Below are 14,419 nucleotides of genomic sequence, written 5' to 3'. Positions count from 1 at the left end.
GAGCAGTGCTGGTCTCACAGGATTTGAGACTCACTCTCATTTGCTTTGATTTTTGTGCTCCGGCCCCATCACCCACACACACCTGAACACACTGTTAGGCCCATCCTCAGTCTTTAAAAGATTCTCTATAGACAGAGTAAAATATTCTCCCAATAGTTAAGTCTACTTGTTTAGATCCAGAACGAACTAGTTAGTATGTCTCTCTGTATTTTAAACATAGTGAATTTCACAGACATATCTTGGAATGAAGTTTTGGGAGAAGAAAATCTCTTAGATTTATTTGACTCTCTACTCAGTTTACAGATGAGAAAATCAAGGCTCAGAGATGCTAAGTGAAGTCACCTAAGTGACATGGGCCATTGAGACTCCATTCCAGACTCTATCTCCCATCTGTCCCTCTAGACTCTGCAGCTCTGCATACTGGCCTCTCTCACCTGAAACCTGAAGAGTGGCGCTTTCGCCCCATGCAAAGGAGTCAACCACTTCCTGATCATCGGCTCTAGGCTGCTCCTGGGCTGCAGCTCTTGCCTGGAGTGACTCCGCCTGAGCCTGCAGGGCCACCAGGAGAATGGCAGCAAGGAGAGCAAGGGTCCTCATGGCTGGGGTCACCTGGAGGAGGGAGAGCAGGAGCAGATGTGTGAGGAGGGAGGAGCCTGCCTAGAGTTATAGCTGGGAGAACGCTCAGAGACAAGAAACCTTCTCGAACCTTCTCAGTGAGAGGAGGTGGACATTTCTTTGGAGAGGGTGTGGGTATCCATTGGCCTCAATGTCCCTCCTTTCCTTCCCTGCTCTCCCAGCTTTCATTCTAGCATGCATCTCTATGTTGAGTGTCTGTGCTAGGTTGATGTTGATGATGGTGTTGAGGACCCTGCCATGTTTTCCTGCTTTCAGCTGCCTAAATATTTTCTCTTACACTATGAAAAGAAAGAGTGCTTTCATTCAATGAATTCAGGGAACAAATGCCTCTTACTTTGTGAAGATGGGCTCTACTCTTCTCTGGAAGTCTAGACCTGGACCCAGTGGTTTTTCATTGCAGGCTTTGAAGTCATTATCGCCCTCGTGAAGGGGTTTTTGAGGTTATCGGGTGAGGAGTCTCCTGTAGGGGCCAGGGTAGGGAGGACAATGACCTCACCAGGCTACAGGTAAAACAAGCTCAGTGATATAAACAGTCATCTAAGGCTAAAATGTGTATTATTTCCATCTCTATTTAGGTGTGAGTGACAAAAATTATATATGTGTAATGTATACTACCTTATGAGTTGATATATGTATATATTTGGACCTTTATCTTATATCATGTAGAGAAATCAAGTCAAAATGATTAGAAGACCTAAACATAGACCTGAAACCATAAAATGATGAGAGGAACAGATGAAGATAAAGCTTTGGTGTTGCTGTGGGTAATGATTTCTTGGCTATGGCACCAAAGGCACAGGCAACAAGGGGGAAAAGAGAGAAGTGGAGATGCTTTGAACGCTAATGCATCTGCACAGCAAAAGAAACAATCACCTGAGTGAAAAGGCAACCCAGGAAATGAGAGAAAATATTTGCAAACACTACATGATAGGAAGGGTAAATATCTGAATGCATAAGGAAGTCAGACAATTCAACAGCAAAAAAAAAAAAAAAAAAAAAAAACCTGATTGGAAAACAGACCAATGACCTGAATAGACTTCTCTCAAAAGAATATTCTAAAGAGCTATGATCATCTTTATTGGACATACCAAGTAGGACATGTGTGTTTAGAAGGAAACTGCTTGAGTTTCTCTGTTAACTTAGCTGGTAGCCAATGCCCCCAGCAGCCACCAGAGATTCAGACAGATGTTCACAGCAGGGGATTCACCCGCTGGCTTCCTCTGGGGTGGCCCGGGATTCACAGTTCAGATTGGGGGCACAGGTTCAATGTTGAAACCTCAATGTGAAAGTTTAAATTTTGTGCTACTTACAGATCCTCAGGCTAGGCAGGGCTAGCAGAGAGGGCAGACAGCAGTCCTGTGTTCCGGGTCTTATGCAGCAAGAGCAGCTGTTCACATCCCAGAGAAGACTTCCCCTGTTTATAGGTCTTTGGGGCTCAGGTGTCCTAATTTCCAGGGTTATTTTCTGTTGGGTACATTAAATAACTCTGGTGACAAGGACAGTTGAGAAATTTGGTGTGAAGCTTGGGTTCAAACAGGCATCCACAGAAGGAGCTCTCATTTACCTTCATCAGCCCTGGCCAGGTCCAACTAACAACCAACTATGGATTCTCCATGACTCCTAAGACAATTGAGCCCACAGTGCCTATGCTGGTGGCTGAGGCTGAACTACCTGGACCGAGGGAATATTTAAAGCCACCAGGAAAGGATAGCTTGTGTACTGTAGTATACACTCTGTAAGGAGACTAGGAAAAAGCGCTAACCTTCACACTGAGGAAGGTTTGGGATTTTGTTTTCAATCAGCCTGTGCAGACCCTGGGGTCTAACCATAAATACACATCAAAGCCATTCAGCCAAGCCGAGATGTTGGCGAACACCTGGGTGAGACTGAATACCGCCTGGGCTTGTCTTGCTAAGCAGGTCAGGTGTTGCTGGATTCTCCTGAGTTAAGCAAGTACAGGAAGCACGGGGTGCCCTAGAGGGGATAGTTGTCTCCTGCTTGGCAATTAGATACTTGGAGGCTAAATAATTGTCTAGGAGTAAGAGTGAAAGTGTTTTCAGTAATCTTAAGGTGGGATGAGGTGTCTCAGGTCTTGTTAGGGGTGGTTGCTGTTCCGGAGCAGTGGGGTCGCTGTCACTCTGAGGAAGTAGTGAGTTCCTGATCTCTAGCAGGCCTAGGAATTTCACCATTTGAGGACGTGGCTCTGGTTTCATCCCAGCAGAGGAACAAATTAGGGCTCTTTGGGGAACTGGGACTAGGAGATGGTTTTAGGTTCTAGGGCATTAGTAGGTGCCCTGTGAGGGCCCAGTGGATGTGCGTATAGACAGAAAATGAGAAGGGGTGGGCGTGTATGTGGGGAAGGTCCCATGGTTGTGGGAACATCCAGTGACCTGCAGAAGTCAAACCTGGACCAGCCTCCTGCACACAGAACACTCCAATCCACAGGCATTTTCTCAGTAACACACGAGAGAACTATTATTGGGAGAGCTGGTTAGATTTGGGTGTGGTGTTGTTAACACACACATCTTAGAAGCCCATATTTTTTGGCTAACTTGTAGGGCAGCTCCACGATCTGACCTAGTTCCTTTGGTTTCCTTGCTGTTGGAGATATAGCTAATGGGGTTACTCTGAAGACAAATGGTGATCTCACAAAATACCATTGTATCGGGTCATCTGCAGAGTACTCAACAAAGCCTGAGCTAAGGAAGTAGTATGGCAAGGGTCGGGGTATGTGCCATACACCAGGGTCATGTGCTGGGGTAGGGAGTGTAGCAGTAAGGAGTAAGGAGTATCCTATAGTAGTAAGGAGAGGTTGCTTTGCTGGTGATCCCACAGTCAAGGCGAGTTTCTTTGGTGTCTCCAATTCCAGTGAAGACATTGCCTCCCTTGACAACTCCTTGGGCAGGGGCGCTGTCATCTGAAGCCATGGCCATTGCCATGGGGGTGGCCTTCCCAGGTGGCCACCCACGAAGGGAAGTGGGGGTCTGGGCATTTGCTTTACTGCTGCTGTTGCACAGGCTGTTAGCCCTGTGGGTCTTCAGGGAAGCATTCAGAGAAGGTTGAGCCGTGTTTTCCTTAGTGGTGTAGGACGTTTCCGTCCACAACTCTTATACATCAGAGCACGTACATATCCTTGAGCCTGTGATGATTTTGGAAGCTGTCTCTGCACGTGGGGCTCCAATGTGCAAGCTACAGTCTGGGTTTGTGCTGTGCTGTGGCGTTGTTAGCTAGTTTGAATTCACACCTGGCATTGGGAGGGCCACCTGCTGGTCTTTTTTTTTTTTTTCTTTTAGTAGGAGTTTCACTCTTGTTGCCCAGGCTGGAGTACAATGGTGCGATCTCGGCTCATCGCAATCTCTGCCTCCCGGGTTCAAGTGATTCTCCTGTTTCAGCATCCTGAGTAGCTGAGATTACAAGCATGCACCACCATTCCCAGCTAATTTTGTATTTTTAGTAGAGATTGGGTTTCTCCATGTTGGTCAGGCTTGTCTTGAACTCCTGACCTCAGGTGATCAACCCGCCTCAGCCTCTCAAAGTGCTGGGAGTACAGGCATGAGCCACCTGCCGGTCTTTAAAATGTTATTTGTGATTGTGAAGGCTGCTGGTGTTTAAGCTTTATGCCATTGGACCCATTCAATATCTAAGGATTGAGTTGCCTGCCTTGGACGGAGGTCAGGTGGCATTTGAGGCACAGCCCCTCTAGCATGGGATTCCAGCACTTCCCACCTTTCCAGCCTGGAGTACAAGTTCTGACCAGGGCAGTCCTGTTCTAGCAACTTTTGGGCTTCGGATCCTGAGTCTGACAGTAGCTCCACAAGCCATAGGTACATAACATACCAAACAATCGACCATAAAGAGCACTGGCATCTTATCACTCAGGGCTCCGATATTGACATCGATTATGGGGTTAGCTTTCACCAACATTTCTTCAGAGTCTTTCTCCACCATCAACACAGGCTACATTTGGGAATGATACTTCCATGTGATCATCAGCTAATGTAGACTATGCCCACTAGTCTGAAGGCTTCTCTTTGTTTAGTGACTCAGTCTGTGCCCTTTCTGGGTCTTGGAGCAATAATCTCTACTCCCTCCAGGGAGGGGTGAGTGGGAGACATTAGCTACCTTTCAAAGTAGTAAGAACTGGAGCTTCTGCTGGAAGCTGCACATCAAGATGGGAGGTGTGGTGTTGCTGAAGCACTGTGGCTCTGCTGGGTGCCAGTGGGCCTGGGCCATCAGTCCTTAAGGGATCACAGCTTACTATCCATCCACAATCTGTTGTCCAGTAAACATTTGATGTTGAGACGATGGACCTCTTACCACAGTACGAGGAGTTCTCATTATTGGAGCAAATGTGAATGATACTATCTCTAAGGGAAAAATAACCTGACTCTTCTGTGATTACCAAAGTGCTCACCATGGTGGGCCTGGCCTAATTGTGATGAGGCACTGGTGGCCACAGGGTAGAGAATTAAGAAAGTTAGGACTCTCAGAAGGAGCTTGGTCCCCTTGGGGTTTCATAGCCCATGCCACAGCTTCAATAAGAATGCCTTTAGGAGGCCACTGTGCTGCTTGAGGAGGCTGGTGGCTTGGGGGAAATGGGCCCAGTGAGAGTCCCTTAAACCCTCATGCTGTGGTGCCCATTCCTATGTCACCACCGCTGCCTTGAAGTGGGAGCCTAGATCTTGATCAATGATGTTGGGTGGTTTCCGAGAGGGAAACTTCACAGAACAAATGTCACAGCAAGAGAGTACCTGCTACACCAAGCGTCTTGGGTTGGAAGAGTCAATGGAAGTGCAGGGTTATGTGTCTGCTTCTGCACAGCAGAAGGTGCTGGCTGCATGGGAGGGACCCAGTGAAGTCAATATGCTGAAAGGGACAAGGGAGTGCCGGCCACAGCCTGTGTTAACTAGGTCATGGCATCTGCACTTGAGCATCCCTTGCTTGGCAGGATGTCTGGTGAGAGGCACCAGTGGCCTAGGGTACCCTCTAAAGTGGCCACAGCCCCCAGCGCCAAAAGTTGGGGGGTGCCGCTTTTGTTTGAGGACCAAGATGCCATTCTCTCCACTGCATATGCTGCTCTGCCCCTTCTTCTAATCTATTCACATTTTCAATATCTTCGTATTTCACCATGAAATCCTTTATTGCCACTGCAAGACAAAATGATCTCTGCCTTTCTCCTGAAGTCCTGATGCTTCATGAAGCCACATTTTACCCAGGATATTTTTCTACATTTCAGACTTCAGTGTTTTTAATTTGTGTCTTCAAGGTTTGCTATCACAGGCACTAGACACATGGACTGCCTTACCTCAGTAGGTTTCAGTTTTCTCCTATACGGTTTAGTGATAATAATACAATTCTATATAATTACGTGGTATTGGTTATAATTAATTTATCCATAATGAATTTGTCGATCCCCTACTATGTGTTAGGCAGTTAACTATGCACTGTGGTATAACGATGAGCAAAACATGCCGCTCGCCTTCTATCGTAGGGAGAGAAATGTTACAGATAGTACGTGAAATGTACAGAAGGTGAGATTATTACAATTCCACAGTTAGCAATAACGAGAACAAGAGGGATGGGGGCCACTAGGGGAACTTGTTGCAATTAAAAATTGAGAAATCGAGAAAGACTTCAGTGACAAGATGAAATTTTAGCCGAGATTCCAGGTCTGGGCAACCAGCTGGTGCCCTTCTGGGTGCAGTGCAGATGCCCCGAGATGGAGTCAGCTCGGCCCCCATGACGGTTTGGAACAATATGGAAAGTAACTTATGACTGCCTGATTTTGAATCAGTGGCAGTTATTAGAAACCAAGGAAGGATCCTGCTCTTCAAACCGTGAATCCCAATATGTTTCCGTCACTGTCTCAACAAAAGGAAGAGCTCAGACCATTTCTCTGTCACACACAGACCTACTGTATCTTCCCTGGGGCCTATATTGAGTTCCCCAGCCGTGCAGTGTCTCAGAGGGGTGCCTGGACCCCTGAGCTGCCTCTTCAGATAGGCAGAGCCTCAGTCTAGGGCCAAGATCTGCTCAGAATCTGCATGGGGTGGATGTGGAAAACACCTGCATTCTTCTCCTGGGCTCTGGGCATTTGTTGTTAGTGTTGGTGGTCACGGCAGTGTCTGGGCCATGAGATGATTTAGTCAGAAATGGTGAACAATTCACTTGAGACACCTTCCTTTCTTTGAAGCCTGTAATTTTTCTGTCCCACTCAAACTCCTTGGAGCATTTTAACAGTGACCACCCACTAAGAGTATGCATGACTTGAATATAGTTTTCTTTTTTTTCCCAAACATGTGTTTTGAAATCACTGACTGCAACTACGCCATCCAGAGTAAATATGAGGGACTCACACTGGACTCCCTCTCAGGGCTGGGTGAGTCATGTCCTGAAAGGACATTTGCAGGACACATTGGACAACGGTTCAAGGGTCTGTGGGAATCAGGGGAGCGAAAGGGAGGACAGGAGGAAGGGTCACATCTCACCCCAGCAAGATGTCAGCCTGGCCTCAGGTACACCGGGGTTAGGCAGTAACTCTGTCCTCTTGGAGGGGAGGAGGAAGGCAGGCTCAGGAAGGTACAAACCCCACATGTGCTGTGCCTGGTGGGGAGGCTGCAGTTGGAGGCAGGACAGCAGGGGGCGCTGTGGCCTTCCCGGCAAATACTCTGCGCATCTCAGAGGGCGCTCCTGGTTCATTCCCTTTCCCCAGACCTGGTTTCTTGCTCACTCACTGATGTGTAGGATGTTTTGGGAATTAGAACCTCAGCGCCCTGCAGCACCAGCAGGGACTCAGGTTACTTGGAGAACTCTTGTCCCTCTCTTCACTTTTCCTGATGTCTTAGAAGCAGTATTTTCCAGGCAGAACCAGATTTTCTGCAGCTTTAACGTAACCCAAGAGAGTGCCTGTCACCCAAGGCAGTGAATTGTGTGTGCGCGTTTTCTATGTGTGCAGACAACTTTATGTGTGTGAAATCTAGATTTTAGTAGATATGGCTGGAAAATACTCTTAATGAGGATATCCCAGTGGGGTACCCCTGTGCTTTCTGTTCTGCTCATCACGTCTTTGTAACATCCAGTTCCACTTTAATTGAATTGTTTTTTCCTGTGGAGCTGATACTACATCAGGTCTAAAAAGCAGATGTACTATCCAGAACTGCTCAGGGAAACTCAAATACTTCTGGAAAGAACATGCTGGCTTTTCCTGAGGGTTAGCAACGTTATGGCTGTATATGCTTGAAGCTGACAATGATGGTTTATGGAACACATAAGCATTATCTTTGCGTGAACCCAATCAAAATGAGGCAGAGTGAAAAGGCAGAGCAGTAGATGGGGAGATGAGCAGCATCATTAGAGCTTTCCTAGCAATGTGTGTCTGAAACCTTTGTTCATCTCCAATCTTCCTAGAATTGGAACTGGCTTTTGTTTAACATATAGAATTTAGGGCTCCAATACTTGCATCCCACAGTCTTGACTAAGACACATATCAAACATTAAAGTGGTGCAAATGCAAAACTTGCTACAAGTACTTTATGAGAGATGAGGAAAGGAAGCTGGGGACCAAGTACAGTCATAATGAAAGTTATCTTCTAGGTCTGGAAGCTAGTTATGTGAACTTACTTTCTTCTGTTTCACAAGCTCAGAGGCAGCAGAATTTGTAGTGAATCTCACCGGAGGTGCAGGTTCCATAGTTGCGTTCTTGAAGATGACAATCTCTTATTCTGCAAGAGCACCTCAAGAGGGTCCTTGGGCCTGGGGATAGAGAGAGCATCAAGCATTAGGACTGGGGTCAGATGTGAGTGGTAGAGAGAATCCCCATGCAGTTACCTGCTGGGCTGATTGTGTTCATCACGGTGGCCACGTCACGGCAGCAGCAAGATCAGCCTAATCAATAGGAATCAATGTACACAGCAGTGCTGCTCACAGGCAGGGTTAGAGAACCATTCTCATGTGCTCACCCTTATGTACTCCTGCCCCGTCACCCAGGCATCTGATCACACTCTTAGGCCTGTTCCTAGTTTCTAAAACTCTTCTAATAGACCAAGTGAAATGTATTTCTTCAAGAGTGGGCTCTCACCAATGATGCAGGGCAGATGGCCCAGTATGTTTCTGCAGAGCATAAAATAAGTGTGCTTCTCAGAATTGTCATAGAATCAAAAATCTTTGGAGAAAAGTTATCCCTGGAGTATCATCTGGTTCTTTCTTTTTAGTCTACACATGAGGAAATTGAGGCCTGGGGAGGTGATCACCTAAGGGAAAGAGCCAGCTATTGGGTCTGATTCTAGAGGCTCCTGGTTTTTCCTCTCTAGACTCCTAGCTCTGCAATGCTGGCGGCTCTCACCTGAAGTTCTAAAACCTGAGCTTGTGTCCCCTGTGAAGTAGATGGCAAAGTCCTGGTCGTCTGTCCCAGGCTGCTCCTGGGCTGTAGCCTAGTCAGCTCTTGCCTAGAGTGGCTCAAGCCAGAGCCTAGAGGGGCACCAGGAGAATGGCAGTGAGGAAGGTGAGGGTCCTCATGACTGGGGTGACCTGGAGGAGGGAGAGCAGGAGCCTGAAGTTATTGAATAAGAGCACTGTTTGTTTTCTTTTTCGGACATTAAGAAGGAAATGTTTCAGCAGATGAGACACAGGAAATTATATCATGGTCCTAATCATCCCTTTTGGCTTGGACCCAGAAAAGACACTCAATAAACAGACTTGCAATTACGTTTGCACCAACCAGGGCCTTCTAAAAGAAATTCCACTGGGCGCAGTGATGGTTGGAGTGATTTTTGTTTTTAGTGTATTAAACAAATATTTAATGAGGACAATGTAGCAATAAATTCAAAATGTTTAAGACATGTTCTTTAACCCAGAATTCTACTTCTAAAGACATATTCGAAAAATACTGTCACTTACAGGCAAACTGATGTCTATAAAATTATATTCATTGCTGTTTAAAATTGTCATGGAAAAGCTTAGAAATACACAAATTACAGTTGACAATATTTCCCAATATAAAAATAGTAAAGTGATGGCATGTGCAAATGCTGGAATAGTATAGGATATAATTGTAACGCTGAAGTTCAATGTGTTTTGATATACAAAGTGTACAAGACACAGCATTAGAAGGAAAAAGCAAGTGCGGAAGAAAGTGTAAAATTGGGAAGTGGTGGTTTCCAGGAGCAGAGATGCAGGGCTGGGAGAACAGATGGGAGCCTATTACCCTTTCTACCTGTTGTTCCATCTGCATGATTTAAGATTTTATAATTAAAACAATAACAAAGATCCTAGAAAAGGGCTATGGGCATGTCAATTGTTTTGATATTTCTTAAAGGACAAATAGGTTAATGGTACAGATTTTACCTGATCTGTCCAATGACATTTGTTTCTTAAAATTAACCCATCCTTTGGCTTTAGTTTTACTTATTCTTGACCTAGTATCCTAATGAGCTCATTTCACCTGTAGCCTGATTAAGTCGTTTTGTCCTCTTCACACCAGCCCCAGGAGGAGGCTACACACCCTATAACCTCTTCATGAGGGTGGAAATGTCCCTGAATTCTCCAGTGGTTTAATTTTCTACTCCATTGGGTTCAGATCTGGGCCTGCTCTCCCTCCTCCAGGTCACCCCAGTCATGACGACCCTCAGCCTCCTCACTGCCATTCTCCTGGTGCCCCTCCAGGCCCAGGCTGAACCACTCCAGGCAAGAGCTGACGAGGCTACTGCAGCCCAGGAGCAGCCTGGGACAGACGACCAGGACTTTGCTGGTGGCTTTCACCTGAAGCTCTAAAACCTGAGCTTGTGTCCCCTGTGACGGAGATGGCAGGAGCGGATGTGTCAGGAGTGAGAAGCCAGCCTGGATTTATAGCTCTGCTGGGAGAAGGCCTGAGACAGATGCTGCAGTGAGAGGAGGTGGAACATGTGATTGGTTGTGGGAGGGCTGCCCTTGCCCTCCAGGTCCCTTTTGTGTTCCGGTGTTTTCCCAGCTTTCATCGTAGCTTGAGCCTTTATGTTTAGTGTCTGGACTGGATCCAAGCTGACAGTGAGGCTGAGTACCCTGATTTATTTTTCTGTTTACAATCTACTTGAATATTTTCTCTTTGATATTGAAAAATGTAAAGAAACCATGATTTCATTCATTAAGTTGGGGAACAAATGCCTCTTATTTTCTGAAGATGGGCCCTGCCACTTTCTGGAGCCCCAGATCTGAACCCAATGGAGTAGAAAATTAAACCATTGGAGAATTCAGGGACATTTCCACCCTCATGAAGAGGTTATAGGGTGTGTAGCCTCCTCCTGGGGCTGGTGTGAAGAGGACAAAACGACTTAATCAGGCTACAGGTGAAATGAGCTCATTAGGATACTAGGTCAAGAATAAGTAAAACTAAAGCCAAAGGATGGGTTAATTTTAAGAAACAAATGTCATTGGACAGATCAGGTAAAATCTGTACCATTAACCTATTTGTCCTTTAAGAAATATCAAAACAATTGACATGCCCATAGCCCTTTTCTAGGGTCTTTGTTATTGTTTTAATTATAAAATCTTAGATCATGCAGATGGAACAACAGGTAGAAAGGGTAATGGCTCCCATCTGTTCTCCCAGCCCTGCATCTCTGCTCCTGGAAACCACCACTTCCCAATTTTACATTTTCTTCCGCACTTGCTTTTTCCTTCTAATGCTGTGTCTTGAACATTTTGTATATCAAAACACATTGAACTTCAGCGTTACAATTATACCCTATACTATTCCAGCATTTGCACATGCCATCACTTTACTATTTTTATATTGGGAAATATTGTCAACTGTAATTTGTGTATTTCTAAGCTTTTCCATGACAATTTTAAACAGCAATGAATATAATTTTATAGACATCAGTTTGCCTGTAAGTGACAGTATTTTTCGAATATGTCTTTAGAAGTAGAATTCTGGGTTAAAGAACATGTCTTAAACATTTTGAATTTATTGCTACATTGTCCTCATTAAATATTTGTTTAATACACTAAAAACAAAAATCACTCCAACCATCACTGCGCCCAGTGGAATTTCTTTTAGAAGGCCCTAGTTGGTGCAAACATAATTGCAGTTTTTGCACTGTTGAAATTTGCCATTTGATACTGGAATACATTCTTAAATAAATGTGGTTACATTATAGATCATTTTAATGCACATTGGTCACTTTAGTTTTTGTTGGTAATGACTTATTACTTGCTGTCTATTTTATATTTATTTTACACTATGGAAATGGTGCTAGACAAAAAGCAAATTCCAGCAATTTTGTTATTTGAATTCAAAATGGGTCGTAAGGCAGTGGAGACGACTCTCAACATCAGCAGTGCATTTGGCCCAGGACAATGCGTTCTGACCCACTGCACTAACGAACGTACAGTGCAGTGGTGGTTCAGGAAGCTCTGCAAAAGAGATGAGACCCTTGAAGATGAGGAGCATAGTGGCTGGCCATTGGAAGTTGACAACGACCCATTGAGAACAGTCATTGAAGCTGATTCGCTTACAACTACACGAGAAGTTGCCAAGGAACTCAACATCAACCATTCTGCAGTTGTGCAACATTTGAAGCAAATTGGAAAGGTGAAAAAGCTAAATAAGTGGGTCCTCAAGAGCTGACAAAAAATAAAAAAAAAAAATCGTCCCTTTGAAGTGTCGTCTTCTCTTATTCTACGAAACAACAACAAACCATTTCTTGATTGGATTGTGATGTGCAACAAAAAGTGGATTTTATATGACAACCAGCAGAGACCAGCTCAATGGTTGGACTGACAGGAAGTTCCAAAGTACTTCCCAAAGCCAAACTTGCACCAAAAAAAGGTCATGGTCACTGTTTGGTGGTCTGCTGCCTGTCTGATCCACTACTGACTTAGCTTTCTGAATCTCTGAGAAATCGCTACATCTGAGAAATATGCTCAGCAAATCCATGATATGCACCAAAAACTACAATGCCTGTAGCCGGCATTTGTCAACAGAAAGGACCCAATTCTTATCAATGCAATGCCCAATGGCATGTCGCACAACCAATGCTGAACGAATTGGGCTAGGAAGCTTTGCCTCATCTGCCATATTCACCTGACCTCTCGCCAACCGACTACCACTTCTTTCAGCATCTGGACAACTTTTTGCAAGGAAAATGCTTCTATAATCAGCAGGATGCAGATAATGCTTTCCAAGAGTTCATTGAATTCCGAAGCATGAATTTTTATGCTAAAGGAATAAACAAACTTATTTCTCTTTGGCAAAAATGTGTTGATTGTAATGGTTTCTATTTTGATTAACAAAGATGTGTTGGAGCCTAGTTATAATGATTTGAAATTCATGGTCCAAAACTGCAATTACTTTTGCACCAACCTAATGCTTATCAATTGTCATCGCCCTTTCTTCCTGCCTATGTTTAAGGCAGCAATATGTTCCTCTAGGAATACTTGATGTCTTAGACTCTCTTGCAGCTCAGTGACCAGTAAGCTCTGTTCTGACCAATAAAAGATAATCCCTAATAGGGGTAGTCTTTAAAATAATGAAATAAATTTCTGATTTTGTGTTATATTTTCTCATTATTGTTTTATGTGGTCTTCCTTTTTTCTTCTTGGATCGTGGAAGCACTTGGACTTGCAGAAACAGCTGTCTTTTTACCACGAAGAAGACAATTCCTCCATATGGATGGAGGAGCAGAAAGGTACAAGACTCCTTGGTTCTTGAGGCCATGGTTGAGATATTGCACCCACTCCTGTTTGCCCACATCTAGTTGTGTCATGACTTAGGAGAAATATGATCTTACCTTTGAAATCCACTGTTCATTTGGGTTTCCTGGTCTTCGTGGTTGAAAGCAGCTGGTACATGCATTATAGAGCTTTTTAAATCTTTTCCAATGTGATAAGCAAAATTTGACATCACAGTGAAGTCTTGGTTTGCATTTCTCGTGTAAATTAGGGTCAAGGTGATTTAATGCTCGAGAAGCACTTGCATTTATTTTCCCTGAAGTGCTTTTTTTTTTTTTTTTTTAAAAAAAAAAACCTTCTTGGCCTATTTATTTTTATTGACTGGTAGCATCTCTTTATATAGTTTGAAATTAACTCTTTGTCATATGTATTAGAAATATTTTTAGAATTTGTCTTTCTCTATAGGGTTCTTTTGATGTGCAGTTATTTTTATGTAGATTTAAAATTTCTTTGTTGATTTCTGAGTCTTGTGTCTTTCCCACTTAACCTTATAAAATTCAGTCTTGCATGTGTTCGCTCATGCTCTGTGCTATGAGTCAGGTTTGCCTTTCCATCTGCTGCCACCCTCCCTGAGGAGGCTGTGCTGTCCCAGGGAGGGCTATCAGGATCCATACCAATTGGACGTATGAATGGCACATACAGAGGCCCATCAAGTAGGTAGGAAACATGGCCATAGATGGAACTGCTAGATCAGAGAAACATCAAAGCGATGTTGGGGCAACAACGGTGCTCTATGTGGTCTATTTCACCTCTTCTGTCCCACTGTGCTGTGCCTCAGTCTTCCCCAAAGTACACACATTTCAGTGTAAACACAGAATTCCATTTCTGAAGGCCCTTACCTCCAAACTTGCACCCAACTGATTTGTACACAGAGGGAGCCCATGTCTCTTCCCTCCTCAGAGACATTCAGATCCTGCTTCTGCGCAGGAAGGGCTGGACCCCAAGATGAATCACAGTCTTGGGGACTTCTTCTTGCTACAATCTCATGCACCTGTAGACTCCAATGGGTGCATCCTGATGGCCGTATCTTTATCTCCAGTCTGTGGAGAGGTCAACAGTACTCTCAGCCACCATTTTC

The 14,419-nt window shown here is 44.6% G+C and overlaps 2 pseudogenes; one reads left to right on the top strand and one right to left on the bottom strand.

Annotated features, from left to right (window-relative positions):
• The window catches only part of LOC126961111 (defensin alpha 4-like), an 84,532-nt pseudogene that overhangs the window by 8,840 nt on the left and 61,273 nt on the right, over positions 1-14,419 (bottom strand).
• On the top strand, positions 11,276-13,694 carry LOC126961072 (histone-lysine N-methyltransferase SETMAR-like; annotated as a pseudogene).

Source organism: Macaca thibetana, chromosome 8, assembly GCF_024542745.1.
Source record: "Macaca thibetana thibetana isolate TM-01 chromosome 8, ASM2454274v1, whole genome shotgun sequence".
In the NCBI taxonomy this organism is placed as follows: Eukaryota; Metazoa; Chordata; class Mammalia; order Primates; family Cercopithecidae; genus Macaca; species Macaca thibetana.
The sequence above is the reverse complement of the archived record's forward strand: the minus strand, read 5'-3'. Positions and strand labels throughout refer to the sequence as shown.